General features: G+C 39.3%; 1 pseudogene; it reads left to right on the top strand.

Annotated features, from left to right (window-relative positions):
- Positions 1-3315: 3315 nt before the first annotated feature.
- On the top strand, positions 3316-4506 carry LOC127349171 (expansin-A19-like; annotated as a pseudogene).
- The last annotated feature ends 2529 nt before the right edge of the window (positions 4507-7035 follow it).

Below are 7035 nucleotides of genomic sequence, written 5' to 3'. Positions count from 1 at the left end.
GTGTCTACCGTTGTTCTTTTCTATAAAAAAAACACCACGGTTAACTCTGTCGTCAAACGATCTGTCTAACTGCCGTATATTACTCACATTTTTCTGAATTATCGTAGTACAATCACTTTATCTTGGTACTTACATAGTCTGGTCCAAATGGCTGAGCCAACATGTATTAGGGTGGGGCGTGGGTGGGGATAGCATTTCATCGTATAACATATTTCAGTGAGAAAAGGAAAAAAATATCAAAAAACCTAGCTCATATATGCATAAGATTATTTTGGTTGCCCCACCATAAGAATGTTTTCAAGATCCACCACCGGTTTAATGTTTTGCTAGATCACTAGTATCTACGTGGAAAATACAGTTAGCTGCGACGCTGCAAGGATTCGAGAGGGCGTTGTAAGGTTGTTAGTTAGAGACAATTTTAGTTAGTGGGGTTGTTGTTTCTCTAAAAAAAATAGTGAGGGTTGGTTTGTTTTTTGAAAAATCATAGCCCAACATTTGCATCAATTGATGCACATGCCATTTATTGTATTGTTATAATTGTTTTATGAAAACTTGTTACAATTCATGGGTCGCAACAAGTCTCAACATGAGTATAATCTAAAAAGAACCAATAACATGTAGCGCTTATGCATCAACATACGAAGCGCCGTCAGTACAGCCACACTAGCTGTAAGACTTACATGCTATCGTTGTCAAATGGTTGCACCCCGTATCTATATCATGTCGCTCCTCGATCCGTTGGCGCGAGAAAAGACCACGTATGAATCCAGTGCATACTTAACGGGATAGCCTGCTGAAAAGTTGAAAATGTTGATTTGCTAAAGATAAAATCATTCATCACATTTCATATAATCCATAATAAAGTGCAAACACCGACTCTAATGTGCCTCTTATCTTTCTTGGCTACTTGATCTAAACAGTTTCCAAAAATACTTATTGTATTTGGTGGAGGCAGTATATTGAAAGTCATATAGATAATTCTCCATAAGTCCTTCACAAAAGGACAAGAAATGAAAAGAAAGTCTATTGTCTCATCTTGGTCACCAAAGCAATACTTAGTATGTTCTTGCGAATTTCTTTTAACCAAAATTTCTTAGCAAGAATGAAATTTCTCTCAAGGAACTAAATAAAAATTCTGAACTTAAGTTAGACCTTAATCTTCCATATGTATTTTCTAAGATAAACAATATCATCATTAAGAAAATCTACATACATAGACTTGACTACCCGAGGGAGTTAAGCAACACCTAAACACGTCTTAGCTATCAGATAGATGAACAAAATAAGTCTATGGAACAAATGCCACCATCTTACCCATTTATTTTCAGAAAGTGTTCGCCTAAAACCTATCTTCAGAGGAACCAATGCCATAACATTAGCAACCAAGATGTCCTTGTGATTGACCATACTATATAAGGTAAAATACTACTAAAATAGGCTTATCCCCTAAATAAGTGTCCTCCCAAAACCTAGTATTCAAAATATTAGCAATAATGAAAGAGCTTTTGAAAAAATCATGACATTCATGAACCTTTTCAAAATGGGAGTTAGTCGGTTTAGCTAACACCTGAGAAAAGAGTTTTAGATTGAAGGTTTTTTTTTTTTTTTGGATATGTTCTTGCCACACTACTAACCACTTCCTCATTAATAAGTTCAAATAAATATTGTCTAAGTAAACTTATATTTTTAACTCTAAAACCTCCACACCTAACCCACCTTGATCCTTCGTCCCACAGATTATAATATACTTAGTTTTTTAGCTGAAATTATATTATACTTAGTCAATCTATATATTTTTATGGCCATCACTCTGCTAGAAATATTGAGATCTAAAGAAGTCAAGTCTCTTCCTAACCCCTTTAGGTAGTTAAAGAAAAAAGGAGCATAAACATTGGTAAGCTTGTAAGCACAAAATTTATCAGAACCAAATGTTCACCGTAAGAGAACATTGCGCCAATCAAACTACGTAACTTCTTCTCGAATATGTCCTCTACGAGTTTTCACTCACTACTTTTTATTTTACGAGAATGAATCGGAATACCAAAAATATCTTAATGGATTGAAGAGATCCGATATCACAACAAAATAAAATATTGTAATCATATTCTACTTTTTTAGGTTTGCGAAAACAAAAAACCTCACCCTTAAGAAAGCTAATTTTATGGCTTGGCAATTATTCAAAGATACAGAGAATTAACTTCATATTAAGTGCGGTCTCCAGATCATAATCCACAAAAAGAATAGAATCGTCCTCATAGTGCAAGATTGACACCCACCATCCATTAGGTGTGGCATTAGACCACTTACATGGACATGCTCCTTAGCCGTGGCAATTAAAATTGCTAAAATATCCACTACTATGTTGAAGAGGATATTGGTTAGAAGGTACCCTGACGAAGACCTTTTTGAGTTTGAAATTATTGAGCGATGTCATTATGCACTTTAATCCCCACGCTCCCTTTTTCTATAAACCTATGAATCCATTCACACCACATGCGATCGTATCCTTTCATATGCAACACTTTTGCAAAAAGGACCAATTTACTTTATCTTAGGATTTTTTGAAATTGATTTTAAACAAAATCCTATCCAATTTTCTTCCTATGAAGTTCATGAATGGTCTCGTGTAGTATCATCACACCCTCTAAAATATGTCTACCCGGCATAAAAGTAATTTGTTTGCGTTGAACTACGCTCTCAGCAGTGACGGGTTACTCGATTTGTCCCCATTTTTGCGAATACCTTAAAACTGACATTAAGTAAGCATATAGGTCGATATTGTTGTATTTGAATTGTATTTTCCTTTTTTGGCACAAAAATAGTTGTACCAAAATTTAAATGGAATAAATATAACTCTCTCTCTTGTAAACATTGAAACATTGCCATTAAGTCATCTTACTACCCAATTTTACAAACTGAACGGTCCAGAGTGTAGGTATCAATATAATTGAACGGTTGAATATATAAAAGGAAGAATGTCAAATTAGTGGTTTGGATAGCCGCGTACTTAGACCGCGGAAGAACTTCAAATTGCTTTTTTGGTGAACGCTATCATTTGAGAGGGAGTTGAGACTTGAGACACGACATGGAAGTGCATAACAAATGATTAGAAGGCGCAAGTCAAAGCTATGGACGTTACAGCCATGTGCATGCATTCGATCCTTCGTTGGAACGGCAGCATGATTATTCCTCTCGAACCATCGGAATCCCGTTAACACATACCCGTACGTCCGGCCTCGATTCTACATTCTCTTCCTAGAGCTATTTAACCACCACCATTGTCGTGACCATTCCTCGCCTCCAAATCCACCTATACGAGGATCAATCATCTCTCTGTGACTGTTGATTTCTCGTACGGTTCAGGGTTGGATCGGAAGAAGCTAGATGCATGTCAGGTGGGAAGCGCTTGATCCTACAGCTGTTGGTGGTGTGCTTGGCGGCGCCGGTAGTCAGGTCGGCCTGGCTCCAGGGCACCGCCACCTTCTACGGCGGCAGCGACGGCTCCGGCACAATGGGTACGTAGTAACAAGTCAGCTAGATGAGCATCGATCAAGGTTAGCTTGCTTATGCTTGTCCTGATGATGATAGTGCAGGTGGCGCTTGTGGGTACACAAACCTGTACGACCAGGGGTACGGCCTTGCCAACGCGGCGCTGAGCACGGTGTTGCTCAACGATGGAGCCTCGTGCGGGCAGTGCTACCTCATCATCTGCGACCAGAGCAAGTCCCCTATGTGCAAGACCGGCAAGGCTATCACTGTCACCGCCACCAATTTATGTCCGCCCAACTACAACCTCTCCAACGACAATGGTGGGTGGTGAACCCTCCTCGCCCCCACTTCGACATGTCCCAGCCGGCGTGGCTCAACATCGGCATCTACGAGGCTGGCATCATCCCCATCGTCTACCAACAGTAAGCTCCATTTCACTTTTGCATGGCGATGATAGGACATGACATGGTGGTTAACGATCTCTGTGGATTTACAGAGTCAAATGTTGGAGGACGGGAGGGTTACGATTCACCATATTAGGGTTCAACTACTTCGAGTTGGTGCTAGTGACTAACGTGGCTGGGAGCGGGTCCATCAAGAGCATATCGGTGAAGGGTACCAACACCGGATGGACACAGATGTCCAGGAACTGGGGCGTCATCTGGCAGGGCATGTCGGGGCTTGCGGGGCAGGCGCTCTCATTCAGTATCAGCTCCACACATCGTCTTCCAGAACGTCATCCCAGCGGGGTGGACATTCGGCCAGACGTATCCCACATGGCAGCAGTTCGACTACTAAGAGACTAAGCCACGATGGTGTTTGACATAGGATTGCAAACATAGAAGGACCATGGTCACGTTATCCTATTGTAATGCGTGTACGGTAAAGTACATGACTATGAATACCAAACCACGAGGACCTGATCAGCGATCGTTCTAGTCGAGCCTAATCTAGATATGGGGTCAACTTAAATTGGTAACTCGGCCATATATGTAATATTTTCTTCAAAACGCGTACCTCGATTGACTCTGTCGTCAAACGATCTGGGTAACTGCCATGTCTTGAGAGTATAATACATTCATCGAAGGTGTATATTACTCACATTTTTTTCTGAATTATCGTCGAGTAATCATGTTGTCTAGGTACTTAGGTAGTCTGATAAAATTAACAACAACTCTAGACGAGTTTAGTGTTTTGTTGGATCGCTAAATTCCCAGGGGATCAAATCTCCCATCCCCGGGTGGATAACTGTTGGATAAGCCAGATTCGATCGTCCAAAACCGTGACACATGTCGCAGTAACATCAATCTTGCTTTTGCTTTCATAATGTATCAAAGTAGTAAAAAATGATATCGGTCACAATTTTCAGACTAAAAAGGGGCTGAGGCAAGGGAATCCGTTATCCCCTATTTTATTCAACATTGTAGCTGATATGTTAGCTATTTTGATTGGGCGGGCTAAAGAGGCTGGTCATGTGGGGAGTTTTATTCCACATTTGGTTGAGGAGGGTGTGTCGGTGCTGCAGTACGCCGATGATACTATTATTTTTATGTAGCATGACTTAGCAAAAGCGGTTAATATGGAGTTCATTCTGTGTATTTTTGAACAGCTATCAGGGTTGAAAATAAATTTTCATAAGAGTGAATTATTCTGTTTCGGCAAAGCATCGAAAATGGAACACCAATATAAAGATATTTTTGGGTGTGCATCCGGATCTTTGCCACTTAGGTATCTCGGTATTCCGATCCTCCATAGAATGCTCCGTAACTATGAATGGAATCCGGTGGAAAATCAGTTTGCTGCAAAATTAGGCTGTTGGCGGAGTAAAATGTTATATTACGGTGATCATCTTACTCTTATTAACTCCGTTCTTACTAGCCTTCACATGTTTATGCTATCTTTTTTGGAGATTCCTAAAGGTGTGAGGAAGAGACTTGATTTCTATCGATATCGATTTTTTTGGCAATCTGACGAACACAAAAGAAATATAGATTATCTCGCTGAAATATTATTTGTAGACCAAAGAATCAAGGGGGTCTAGGTATTGAAGTTTTTGAGTTGAAAAATAAATGTTTGTTAAGTAAATGGCTTTTCAAATTATTATCTAAAAGAGTTTGGCAAAAATTATTGCATAACAAATATATTAAAAATAAGACGCTGGCTCAAGTGGAGGTGAAACCTACTGATTCTCCCTTTTGGATTTTGAAAGGGATTAATGGGAGTAAAAGATGATTTCTTTAAGAGGGGTAAATTTAAAATTGGGAATGGGATGACAGTTCGGTTTTGGGAGGATGTCTGGTTGGGCGAGGTGTCTTTAGCTCAACAATATCCGTCTTTATATAATATTGTCCAACGAAAAAATGTGTTGGTATCTACGGTGTTGAGTCAATCTCCTATTAATATTGGTTTTAGGAGGTACCTTGATGAACATAAGTGGAATTTGTGGTTACACTTATGTGAACGCCTAATGTCGGTACACCTGAACAATGATAATGACCAGTTTGTATGGAAGCTAACAGGGTCGGGTTTATTTTCAGTTAAATCTATGTATCTTGATCTTATGAATGGCCATACTAGATTTCTGAGAAAATACCTTTGGAAGATTAAAGTACCCCTTAAGATAAAGATCTTTATGTGGTTTCTTAGTAATAAAGTGTTGCTTACTAAGGATAACCTAACTAAGAGAAAGTGGACAGGTTGTCAAAAGTGTTGTTTTTGTGATAATAATGAGACCATTGATCACTTGTTTCTTTCTTGTCCATTTGCAAAATTAGCCTGGAGAATGGTATATTTTGCTTATAACATTCCCCCCCTTCTAATATCACTAATATGTTCGGTAATTGGTTGAATGGAGTGAATAAGTATGGTAAAGAGCATGTTCGTATTGGAATTTCAGCGATTTGTTGGTCTATATGGACAAGTAGAAATGACATTGTGTTTAATAAATAGAAGGGAACCATCTATTTGTAGGTTATTATTCGTGCAGCGCATTGGATCCAGCTTTGGACGTACCTTCTCCCGGAGGACCAGCGGGATACTATGGCTATTGGATGCAACCGAATCTTGACGGTCGCACGGGATTGCTATTTCCAGGCTACTGGATGGCGGCACATTAGAAGGATTGAAGTTTGAAGATGGATAGATTTTGTTTGTTGTTCATCTTTGTTTGGCTGTTTACTATCACAACCTTAGCTTCCATGTGATTATAATAAGTATACTCATTTGAACTCTGTTTTTAATAAAATACATGGCTGTGTGCATCTATTGATCCAGAGGCCGGAGCGATGCTCCCATATCGAAAAAAGAAAAAAAATGGTTCATTTGTAGCAAAATCTATTTAACTCTAAAATCCCACTTTTGCTTCCATAAAAACACCAATGTAGCAAAACCAACCTGATTGTAGCAAAAAAACACACATTCCTCGCCGGAGACTCACCGGAAACTTCATCGGAGACATCGTAGCAAAATGATTATACTATTGTAGCAAAAGTTGATCTCGTCGGAGACGTCGCTGGAGAGTTTTTTTTTCTATCGTAGAAAAACAGT

The sequence above is a fragment of the Lolium perenne genome, chromosome 4, assembly GCF_019359855.2.
Source record: "Lolium perenne isolate Kyuss_39 chromosome 4, Kyuss_2.0, whole genome shotgun sequence".
Taxonomy (NCBI): domain Eukaryota; kingdom Viridiplantae; phylum Streptophyta; class Magnoliopsida; order Poales; family Poaceae; genus Lolium; species Lolium perenne.
The sequence above is the reverse complement of the archived record's forward strand: the minus strand, read 5'-3'. Positions and strand labels throughout refer to the sequence as shown.